The sequence below is a fragment of the Hemiscyllium ocellatum genome, chromosome 8 (genome assembly GCF_020745735.1).
Source record: "Hemiscyllium ocellatum isolate sHemOce1 chromosome 8, sHemOce1.pat.X.cur, whole genome shotgun sequence".
In the NCBI taxonomy this organism is placed as follows: domain Eukaryota; kingdom Metazoa; phylum Chordata; class Chondrichthyes; order Orectolobiformes; family Hemiscylliidae; genus Hemiscyllium; species Hemiscyllium ocellatum.
Genome location: NC_083408.1, coordinates 92,366,936 through 92,379,925, shown reverse-complemented (window position 1 = coordinate 92,379,925; position 12,990 = coordinate 92,366,936).

Genomic DNA, 12,990 nt, shown 5'->3' with positions numbered 1-12,990 from the left:
TGCACATGAGAATGTTCAGTCCCACTAGCCTAGTACTGTAGAGTTGAAACAAAACTTTTTAACCTCTGTTCTTGTGTATTTTTCAAAGGGAAATACATAAAATGGACTTGTAGTTTTAAATATAATCCAGAGGGAGTGACATGCTGTTGAGCAGAAATTCGTCAGCCCTTAGTTATCAGTATAGTCATAAGAGATCACAACTGAATCTGTTTAGGGGTTCTGATGTCGCTTTATATGTTATATTCCATTCTTCTATCCCTCTCGCTCTCTATTGACAGCTATTTAATTCACATCTGCAGCTATTTTTGGCAGTATCAGCCTTTTTAAAAAAATAATTTTAAAGTGTTTTTGAATTAGAAGTTAAATTTTGCAAGTTACTGATGCTGCCAGACCTGCTGAATTTCTCCAGCAATTTCTGCTTTTGTTTAAGATTTCCAGCACCTGCAGTTTTTGGTTGAGGCAATGTCCTGGATGATCTGGAGCCAAGGGAACAGAAGCACTCTTTAAAGGAGCAAGATAGGACACGGTGGGGAGGACAGAGTTCAATCAATACAAGCCAGAAAGACCTGAATGACACCTAATTCCAGGAAATGACAGCTGGGTGCAGCAGGTAATCATGGGCTATAGAACAGTTATTGGTCATAATGCCATTATATGGTTTGCTTTGTGGGCTGAATAGCAGCTTTTATTCATTTCATGTGTGTTCACTTTTGTGGCTATGAATTTAATTTGTCCTCATGCTTGCCTATAAATGATGTTCCCCTGCTGCAGGATACAAGATCTACAGTTGGCATTGGTGACAGATTAACAATTACTTCAGAACAGAAATGCGGAGACATTTCTTCAGCCAGAGAATGGTGGGCCTGTGGAATTCATTGCCACAGAGTGCAGTGGAGGCCGGGACGCTAAATGTCTTCAAGGCAGAGATTGATAAATTCTTGTTGTCTCGAGGAATTAAGGGCTACGGGGAGAATGCTGGTAAGTGGAGTTGAAATACCCATCAGCCATGATTGAATGGCGGAGTGGACTCAATGGGCCGTATGGCCTTACTTCCACTCCTATGTCTTATGGTTTTATGGTCTTACTTTCAGAGGATGTTTAAACAGAATGTAGGTAGGGACAGGTAAACTGTGTGGTCTGGGGTTCAAATAATGCCTAGGGTAAGAGAATGAGCTTGGATGTGAAAGGAAGTTTGCAATGAGCAGTGGGGCTTTGTGGCTGCTCTGCTGTTGCTATAAAACATAGGAGCAGAGTAGGCCATTCAGTCCTTCCAGTCCACCATTCAATAAGATCATGGTTGATCTGACAATCCTCAACTCCACTTTCCTGTATTTTCTCTATCACCCTTGATTGCCTTACTGATTAAAAATCTGTCTCTTTTACCTTTGTTTTTTGTTCCTACCTGAAAAAGACCCACATATACCTATACTCAGCTTCCTGTTGGCCAGCCCATCTTCCATCCATGCCAATTTGATGACACAAAAGTCGGTGGAGTTGTGGATAGTGAGGAAGGAAGTGGTAGGTTACAGCGGGATATAGATAAGTTGCAGAGCTGGGCGGAAATGTGGCAAATGGAATTCAATGTAGCTAAGTGCGAAGTCGTTCACTTTGGTAGGAATAACAAGATGATGGATTACTGGGCTAATGGTAGGCTACTTGGTAGTGTGGATGAGCAGAGGGATCTTGGTGTCCATGTACACAGATCTCTGAAAGTTGCCACCCAGGTAAATAGTGCTGTGAGGAAGGCATATGATGTACTGGGCTTTATTGGCAGAGGAATTGAGTTCCGGAGTCCTGAGGTCATGTTGCAGTTGTATAAGACTCTGGTGAGGCCTCATCTGGAGTATTGTGTGCAGTTTTGGTCGCCATACTATAGGAAGGATGTGGAAGCTTTAGAACGAGTGCAGAGGAGGTTTACCAGGATGTTGCCTGGAATGGTAGGAAAATCTTATGAGGAAAGGCTGAGGCACTTGGGGCTGTTCTCATTGGAGAAGAGAAGGTTTAGGGGAGATCTGATAGAAGTGTATAAGATGATTAGGGGTTTAGATAGGGTAGATACTAAGAACCTTTTACCGCTAATGCAGTCAGGTGTTACTAGGGGACATAGCTTTAAATTAAGGGGTGGTAGGTATAGGACAGATGTTAGGGGTAGATTCTTCACACAGCGGGTTGTGAGTTCATGGAATGCCCTGCCCGTATCAGTGGTGAACTCTCCTTCTTTATGGTCATTTAAGCGGGCATTGGATAGGCATTTGGAAGTTATTGGGCTAGTATAGGTTAGGTAGGATTCGGTCGGCGCAACATCGAGGGCCGAAGGGCCTGTACTGCGCTGTATCCTTCTATGTTCTATGTTCTATGTTCGCTTCATGAGCTTCTACTATCCACAATAACAAAAATAAATTATTTATCTTAATGAAAACAATTTGGAAGGGTAAGAAAAATTTAAAGAGAGTGCAGAAAAAATTCAAGCAAATACTTCCAGGGGTGAGGGACTTCAGCTACATGGATAAGTGGGAGAGCATCGCAGAGGGTGGAAGGGCATCTAATTGAGGTGTACAAAGTTCTGAGAGGCAGAGACAGGTAGAAAGGGAAAAAACATTACCCCTTTAGCTGAAGAGTTAATAATGAACATTTCGAGGGGATTTGAGGAAACATTTGTTCGTCCAGAGGGTTCTGGATGTTTGGAATTCTATGCATGAAAGGCTTGCAGAGGTGGGAGATATTTAAAAACGAGATGAGCACTTGAAACACTATAACATATGGGTCAAGATCTGGAAAAAGGGATGTGATGGATGTTGCAAGCCAAGGGCAATGCCAGATTGCCAATGCTTGCCTGGGTGGACAGTGGTCTTTCAAGATTACATAGAGTCCAGGGAAGCTGGTGTTTTGATGAATGAGCGGCGACTAGCTCTGGGAATGGTAATTGAAAGGATGGAATTAGAATTAGGTGAGAAGGGCACAATGGGAGAGGGAGATGGTTCATGTGTTCGGTTTGGAAAGAAGTGACAAGAGGTCTCCTTCGGCCTTATGGAAAAAGCCTCCATGAAACTTGCCAACAAAGTCAGATTCAGCCCTAAGTGTTAATTTGTGTTGTTTAAAACAAGAGCTGCCTATCCCAACGACTTCAGTTATATCCCAATTGCCTCTAAGATCTGTGGCTATAATACTTTCTTGTTTGGACATTCAAGTCTTTCTGAATCCTCTAAATTCCTGGATAGCAAAGACATTTCCATTCTTTGGGTAAGCTTTGTTTTTGATATTCCAAACATATAATTCCTACTGCCACAGTAGTTTCCATGTTCCAGGATCTTATTTCTGATGCTACTCCCATTCATATGTACAATGTTAATATAAATTGGCCTCCTTTCATATGTTCTAGTGATTGATTTTTCCTGGGGCCCAATCTATATATGTCTTTTTGGGATTTCTGTGTGCATATACTCCATCCTTAGATCTATCCCATTTATGATCCAGTTATCATATGCACTAATTTCTCTTCCCCAACACCCACCCTACACCCACCCACCTCATTTAAATCTCTAGTTAAACAGTTGTTACACTTTAAAAGTACTTTATTGATTGAAACGTACTTTAGGATACTCGAAAGTCTTAAAAGATGCTATATAAATACAATTCTACATTTTCCAGTTATTTTTCAGTGCTGCCTAAATATTCATCACTAGTCTTTTTATTGCCATTTGAATTATTTGCCACCAATCTGTCCTGTGCCAATCCTCATCACTCTGAAAATATTATTTCATACTTATGTTGGAATTATTCTTTTATGAATGAAGGTCACTGGAAATGAAGCATTAACTCTGCTTTCTCTTCACCTGCCAGACCTGCTGAATTTCCCTAGTAATTTCTATTATTCTTTTAGATAATCAGCCTACTCAGTTCTTTCTTTAATATTATTCTTTAGAATATCTCCTTTAAGTCATCCGTTTTATTGGTGAATGTTGTTTTTACCAAATAACAGAAGGATATGCCAGAAACACTCATTTTTTTAGGCAAATTTCATTCATCTGCTATTTAAGCCTCATATTTTATCTCCCATATTGTTGATCAATAATTAGAGTAAAAATGGTACTCTAGGCAAACCAATCTTGCAAAATGGTCCTTGTTCAGACATTAAGGCCTAAACTTCTGCATTAGACATGGATAATGAACAGCAGGGAGGAAAAGGTCGTGTGAGGGAGCCGTGGTTTAATAAGGAATTGGAATCCCTTGTTAAAGGGAAGAGGGCGGCCGATGTAAAGATGAGGCGTGGGGATCCAAGATGGCGGCGACCCAGCAAGACTGAGTCCACAGTGCTCTACCCAAAACTTGGGAAAAGTGGGCTATCCACCCCCACCACACTCACTAAACCATTTATAATAGTTGTTAACCTTAAATAGTTACCTATTAGTACATTTAAATAGTCTAATACTAGCTGGAAAATGAGTAAAGGGAAGGGAACAGGCGGCTCTAAGAAAGCAGGGACCCCTCCCCCACCCTCTCCCTCTTCAGCTGCAACAAAGGTGTCTTCAGCTACTTCAGGAGATTTACCAATGAAGATGAGCTTTGAGGAGATGTTTGCCAGGTGGGAGGCAAAGATTGATGCTTTTATCGATGAGTCTCGGCAGAGCAGAGAAGCACTATCAGCCGAGCTGCAGAAGCAGGGCAGAGACATTCAGGAATTGGAGTGCCGAGTCAGAGAGGTGGAGTCGAAGGCCGCAGCCTCAGAGACTGGGATAAAATCAACAGCCGACCACATCCGTTTTCTCGAGAATCGAGTCCAGAACCTAGAAAACCACATTGATGACCTCGAAAATCAATGTCGTAGAAAAAATATTCGGTTGTTGGGCCTGCCCGAGCAGGAAGAGGGAGGTCAGCTGACAGCATTCTTAGAGCATTGGCTGCCACAACTTTTAAATCTGCATAATGGATCAGGCCAGGTAAGGGTAGAATGGGCCTACCGGGTCACAGTACGTGGGCCCGGCTCAACCCAGCACCCACGCCCGGTCCTGTTCCAGCTGCAGAGCTATAGGGAGAGGCAGATGCTCCTGGAAGCCTCAAGAAATCTAGGAAAAGATCCCCAAGCTATGACCCACAAAGGATCCAGGATCATGCTGTTCCAGGACTTCTCCCCAGCTTTGGTCCGAAAGAGGAAGGCATTCGATGAGGCGAAGAAGCGTTTAAGGGACTTAAATATCCAGTACTCCTTACGATATCCAGCGACGCTACGCCTTAGCCACGAAGGATCCATATATAACTTCGGATCACCGGAGAAGGCTAAGGAATTCTTGGACTCTCTTAAATAAACTGTAAGAGATTGTGGACGCTGGTCTGCCTTTCCCATTATTTTGGTTTACATCCCTTCATCTTTTCTTATCTTTCCCCCTATGTGTGTATGTATATATATATATATATATATGTTGGGGCGTTTGGTTAATGTTGATGGGGAGAGGTGGTTACCTTATTCTATTTTACTTCTGTTTTTAGGAGCGGGGTTGTTTTTCTTTCCCCTGTTATTTTGTGGTATTATATTTAAGTATTACATGTTGAGATTGTAATCTTATAGTTATATATGGTATTAATATTCCCAAATATATTTAGATGTGGGTGTGGGTGGGGGTGGGGTGTTCACTGTTAACTCTAGCTTTATATTATATTTGAATTCTCCTCATTTTATTGAGGAACACCTGGGTCAAGGGTGGTGCACTGGTTGGAAGAGGGTAAGATGGACTGTGGGAGAGGAAGTGACGCTCCCTGGGAACAAGGGAGAAAATCTCCAATTCAGAATGTTTTATATTTTTTATACTTAGAAAGAGTTTTTTGTTATATTGTTTTGAGTGTATCAGAGAGTCTTTACTTTTGTAAATCTTGTATGCTCCATGCTCGGGATGTTCTAGATAGGGTTTCCCCTCCCGAGGGGTCTCGGATCTGTCCAGATGATTATGGCTGAACAGTCGGTTAAGTGGTGCACCTGGAATGTCAGGGGGAGTAATTCGCCAGTTAAAAGGAAGAAAATATTATCAAATCTTAAGAAGGAGAGAGTCGATATAGCTCTCCTACAGGAGACACACCTGTCGGATAAAGAACACTTAAAATTACGACAGGGCAGATTTGATCAGGCCTTTTTTTTCCTCTTTTAATTCAAAAAGCAGGGGAGTCGTTATCCTTGTCCGGAAGAACTTCCCTTTGAAAATTCTAAATCAGATAAAAGACGAATCTGGACGATATATTTTGATTAAAGCCCTCATAAATGGAGAGGAATATGGGATCTTAAATGTGTACTGCCCCCCGGCACACCCCTTTAAATTCATAACGGAAGCTTTTTCAAAACTGATGGCCTTTGGTGCCCGTCATACAATTATAGGGGGAGACTTTAATTGTATTATGGATCCGGAAATAGACAGGATTCCCAAGAGTGCCGCTGGAGTATCTCCCAGATCTAGACAACTGGCGGACCTGAATAAAGAATTAGGATTGGTAGATGTATGGAGATGTCTCCATCCACAGGGTAGAGATTTTTCTTTCTACTCTAATCCACATAAATGTCACACAAGAATTGATATGTTTTTTGCCCCATCGATTTTTCTAAACTCTATAGCAACCTGTAAAATAGGTACTATAGCAATCTCTGATCATGCCGCTGTATACATGGAAACTAAGGTAAAGAACAATGGGACATCTGCTCGGCATTGGCATATGGACCCCTTCCTGATAAAAGATAGCAAATTTTTAAAGTACTTCTCCCAAGAACTTAAAACTTTTTTAGAAATTAATACTGGTACGGCTAGCAATCCGTCAATGATGTGGGAGACCATCAAAGCTTATGCACGAGGTTTGATCATCTCCTATTCAGCGACCCAGAGGAAAATGAAGGGAGAGCAACAGCGTCTGCTCGAAGCTCGCCTAAAAGCAGCCGAAACAGCATACGCTGATAGACCTTCTATCACAAAATTGCAGAAGATTACAGCTCTTAGGACAGCTTTAAACACCGCGCTTACTCAAACGGCTAAAAGGGAAATATTATTTGCGAAACAAAGATTATATGAATATGGCGACAAACCGGGTAGATACTTAGCATTTCTTGCAAAGAAAAAGAAAGCCCCTCAAACTATTCCGACCATCAAGGAAAGTACAGGTACCCTGACTCATGATCATAAAAAGATCAATGCGACCTTTAAAGAATTTTATTCTGAACTATATAGATCGCAGGATTGTGAAGATAGGATTAGGAGGATGCAGTCATTTTTTAAAAATTTGACCTTCCCGGGCCTGACTCCGGAACAGGTGTCGGCCCTAAATACCCCTTTAACAGTCCAAGAAATACTTGAGGCAATTAGGCAACTTCAGAGTGGAAAAGCACCGGGCCCGGATGGTTTTCAAGCTGAATTCTATAAAGAATTTACAGGAATATTGGTTGACCCACTTATGGATATGTATAATTTTGCGCATAGTCAGGTCTGTCTCCCGCCCACGCTGAAAGAAGCAAATATTTCTCTTATCCTCAAAAAAGGAAAAGACCCAGAAGATTGTGCATCTTACAGACCAATATCCTTACTAAATGTAGACTTTAAAATTCTCTTAAAAATGTTAGCACTAAGACTAGAAAGGGTACTGCCATATATTATAAAGGAGGACCAGACGGGATTTATTAAGGGCCGCAGATCATCCAATAATATCAGAAGGGTCTTGAATATGATCCAAGCCTGTCATCAGGGAAAGATACCAGGAGTAGTAATTTCATTGGATGCGGAAAAGGCATTTGATAGGGTTGAATGGTCATATTTATTTTACACATTGGAAAGGTTTGGCGTTGGACAGGTGTTTACCAAATGGGTTTCAACATTGTATAATGACCCCAAAGCAGCTGTTATTACTAATGGGTTAAGATCGGATGGCTTCAGTGTGGGTAGGGGCTGCCGTCAAGGATGTCCTCTCTCACCATTGTTGTTTACACTGATAATCGAACCATTAGCAGAAGCCATCCGGACTGATCCTAATATAACGGCCCCGAGGATTGGTACAGGTAAACACAAAATTACCCTCTATGCAGATGACGTTCTCTTATTCCTCAGTAATCCTTTAATGTCAGTGCCTCGTCTAATTCAAGTTATTAATACATTTAGTGCATTCTCAGGCTATAAAATTAATTTTTCAAAATCGGAAGCCATGCCAATGGGTGGTCTGGCTATGATACCCCACTTAATGGACGGATCCCCTTTTCCCTTCCGTTGGTCCCTGGAGGGCTTCTTATATTTAGGTATTTTTATCACGCCAGTATTTGATCAGCTGTATAGGGCTAATTTTGTACAATTAATGGAAAGGATAAGGCAGGACCTCCAGCGATGGAGAAACCTTCCGATTTCCTGGCTAGGGAGAATAGCATTAATTAAAATGAATGTTCTGCCCCGTCTCTTATATCCTATGAGAATGCTCCCGCTGATGCTGCCAAGGCTAGCCCTACGTAAATTATATGGCTGGTTGGGCTCCTTTATTTGGAACCATAGACGGCCCCTTATTAAGCTGAAGAAGCTACAGCTTCCACAGGCAAGGGGAGGACTGGACTTCCCAGACTTTAGGAAATATCAGTTAAGCTCCCTACTAAGTTACATAGCTGATTGGGTTTCATCTGATCCACAATCAATTTGGCTGGATATCGAAGCCTCCCAAGTAAAATACCCACTTATTAACCTTTTATTTTCAGATAAGAGGAAAATCATTACAGACCACTGTAAAAATCCCATAATATTAAACACAATTAAAGCCTGGAATATAATGCGGCAAAATGAGGGTAACTCACATAAAACATCCCCCCATGCACCAATAGTAGGCGCATGGGGATTCCAACCGGGGATTACAGATGCCACCTTTAAACTCTGGAGATCCAGGGGCATCTCATGCTTAGGGGACCTATTTAAAGATGGGATCCTGATGTCCTTTGAGCAGCTGCGTCTGAAATTCGGAATACCTAATGGGGATCTCTTTCGATACTTCCAAGTTCGAGATTATATACAGAGGAAGACTACATTAATAGATAGTCTTTATAAATCAGACAGAGAACGTAATGTCTTACGACCAGCGGGGGCATCCTCCGTTAGTACTATATACCATTTGCTACATGATGGAGTCTCAGGAGACATGGATGACCTGCTTAAAACATGGGAGCAGGACTTGGGGCTAGAAATCTCTGAGGATATGTGGAATGACATTTGGGAAAATGCTAGAAGAATTGCTATCTGTAACAGAACTCAGGCTATCCAACTAAAGATACTTCATAGGGCCCATATAGCTCCGGCTCGACTGGCAAAATTTAAGGCAGGAGCATCTCCAATGTGTCCTAAATGCAAAATAGAGGTGGGTACTCTTGTACATTGTCTGTGGACTTGTCAGAAAATCCGCAGATACTGGACTAAAGTGGCAAATACCCTGACAGAAATTTTAGGAACGGAAATTAGGGTGGACCCTATATCTCTCCTTTTGGGCTTTTCGAACCTCTCATCTCTGGATATGCATGGGAAGAGACTATTTTCTATTCTCTCTTTCTGTGCAAGGAAAAATATTTTGGTGAATTGGGTGGCTGAGGGCCCCCCTGGACTTTCAAATTGGCACAGATTAATTATGGAATATATCCCCCTTGACTTCCTCACAAATATGGTGCACCGAAAGACTGAATTATTTTATAAAATATGGCAGCCCTTTTTGAATTATATAAATGCAGATATTTCGGCTATCCTAACAAGGGCTTTTATTTAGTGAAGATTTCAGACCGGGCTGCTCCGGGGCCCCTTGGGAGAGGAATCCTGCGCGAATACGGGTTTTATTATATTTGATGTTTATACATTCCGAGCATGTAAGAGACTTAGGTATACACTCTGGTTAGTTATAGGTTAGATTAGTAGAAAATTGAGTTTTTTTTTCTTTCTTTTTTCGTTTCTTTTTTTTCTTTTTTTGTTTTCTTTCTTTCTCTTTTCTTTGTTAAATTATGACTATTGTATATATGATTTAATTGTACATCAATGTTTGTATTTGAGAGTTTTGTTTATTTTTGTAAATTTGCAAAAATGTTAAATTTCAATAAAAATATCTACAAAAAAAAGAGATGAGGCGTGAAGGTTCAATTGGGGCGATTGGGAGTTATAAGGCAGCCAGGAAGGATCTAAAGAGAGAGCTAAGAGCAGCAAGGAGGGGACATGAAAAGTCCTTGGTTGGTAGTATTAGGGAAAACCCAAAGGCTTTCTATAGGTATGTCAGGAATAAAAGAATGACTAGGGTAGGAATAGGTCCAGTCAAGGATAGTAGTGGGAAGTTATGCGTGGAGGCTGAAGAGATTGGAGAGACACTGAATGAATACTTTTCGTCAGTATTCACTCAGGAACAGGACATTGTTGCCGATGTGAATATTGAGTCACAATTACTTAGAATGGATGGCTTTGAGGTGTGTCGGGAAGAGGTGTTGGAAATTCTGGAAAGGGTGAAAATAGATAAGTCCCCTGGGGCTGATGGCATTTATCCTAGGATTCTCTGGGAAACAAGGGAGAATATTGCAGAGCCATTGGCCTTGATTTTTATGTCCTCGTTGTCTACAAGAATAGTGCCAGAAGACTGCAGGATAGCAAATGTGGTTCCCTTGTTCAAGAAGGGCAGTAGGGATAACCCTAGTAACTATAGACCGGTGAGTCTCACTTCTGTTGTGGGCAAAGTCTTAGAGAGAATTGTAAGGGATAGGATTTATGAACATCTGGATAGGAATAATGTGATCAAGTTTAGTCAACATGGTTTTGTGAAGGGCAGGTTGTGCCTCACAAACCTTATTGAATTCTTTGAGAAGGTGACTAAGGAGGTGGACGAGGGTAAAATGGTAGATGTGGTGTATGTGGATTTTAGTAAGGCATTTGATAAGGTTCCCCATGGTAGGCTACTGCAAAAAATATGGAGGTATGGCATTGAGGGTGCGTTAGAGATTTGGATTAGGAATTGGCTGGCTGGAAGAAGACAGAGGGTAGTAGTTGATGGTAAAGGTTCATCTTGAAGTGCAGTTACTAGCAAGGATCTGTTTTGGGACCATTGCTGTTTGTCATTTTTATAAATGACCTGGAGGAGGGGCTAGAAGGTTGGGTGAGCAAGTTTGCAGATGATACGAAAGTCGGTGGAGATGTTGACAGTGAGGAAGGATGTGGCAGGTTACAGCGGGATATAGATAAGCTGCAGAGCTGAGCAGAAAGGTGGCAAATGGAGTTCAATGTAGCTAAGTGTGAAGTGATTCATTTTGGTAAGAGTAACAAGAAGATGGAGTACTGAGTTAATGGTCGGATACTTGGTAGTGTAGATGAACAGAGGGATCTTGGTGTCCATGTACACAGATCTCTGAAAGTTGCCACCCAGGTAAATAGTGCTGTGAAGAAGGCATATGGCGTACTGGCTTTTATTGGTAGAGGAATTGAGTTCCGGAGTCCTGAGGTCATGTTGAAGTTGTATAAGACTCTGGTGCGGCAGCATCTGGAGTGTTGTGTGCAGTTTTGGTCACCACACTATAGGAAGGATGTGGAGGCACTGTAACGGGTGCAGAGGAGGTTTACCAGGATGTTGCCTGGTATGGTAGGAAGATCATATGCAGAAAGGCTGAGGCACTTGGGGTTGTTTTCATTGGAGAAAAGAAGGTTTAGGGGTGACTTGATAGAGGTGTACAAGATGATTAGGGGTTTAGATAGGGTTGACAATGAGAACCTTTTTCCATGTATGGAGTCAGCTATTACGAGGGGGCATAGCTTTAAATTAAAGGGTGGTAGGTATAGGACTGATGTTAGGGGTAGATTCTTTACTCAGCCAGTCGTGAGTTCATGGAATGCCCTGCCAGTAACAGTGGTGGACTCTCCCTCTTTATGGGCATTTAAATGGGTATTGGATAGGCATATGGAGGATAGTGGGCTAATGTAGGTTAGGTGGGCTTGGGTCGATGCAACATCGAGGGCCAAAGGGACTGTACTGCGTTGTATTTTTCTATGTTCCATGTTCTATGTATTTAATTATTCTTGTCCAATATGATGGCTTGTACACTTGTAGTGTGATGATGCTGTGGCTTTTAGAGTTTTTTTTTAAAGAGAGATTGAATGAGAGGTATCAAGTTGTCTGTTATAAAGTAAACAGCTTGTGAGGCCTTGGTGTTTTCTAAAGTTGCAACAATAGAGGCAATCTGGCTGGGTGTGGCCAGCTCTCACAGATCAGGCTTTCTAGTTTTTTTTTTAGTTTTTAGGTTTAGCTTTAAGCAATTACTGTTGTGGCCTTGAAGACATAGAACCTATTTTTTTCCCTCTCTTGGTAACAGCTGGGCATTCTCTGTGCAGTTGGGTCACCTTGAGAAAAATCTATTCTTTCTGAAATTGTATTTCTTACCAAATGGATGTTTATGGGATGGAAAAAGACAGTCATCTCTATCCATCTCATAATTTTATACATTTCTATTAAGTCTCCCCCAGCCTCTGCCACTCCAGAGAAAACAACCCAACACACAACAACCCAAAAGATTCCTGAAGAAGGGCTTATGCCCGAAACCTCAAATCTCCTGTTCCTTGGATGCTGCCTGACCTGCTGCGCTTTTCCAGCAACACATTTTCAGCTCTGATCTCCAGCATCTGCAGTCCTCACTTTCTCCCCCAACATTGTATATCTTGTAAAGGAGTGGTTTTAATATGCAATATCATGGAGGCAGAAAGAAGAATCAGAACCAAAATCAAAAATGCACTATATGTGTGTGTGTGTATATGCCTTGGTGCATCTAGATACATACATTAGTGTAACTCCAATAGATCACTGCTTTTGTCTGAAACAAATGTGGTAGACACTGTCAGGCTACATAGTGCTTAATACTACCAAGATGTAAATCATCATCTCACAATTCAAAAGGCTGCCAAGTTAGTGAAATTATGTTTTTCAATAAATTTATGATATTAATGAGTGTGTATGTGCATCAAGAAAGAAGGCAGCTGAAAAATAGAGTTA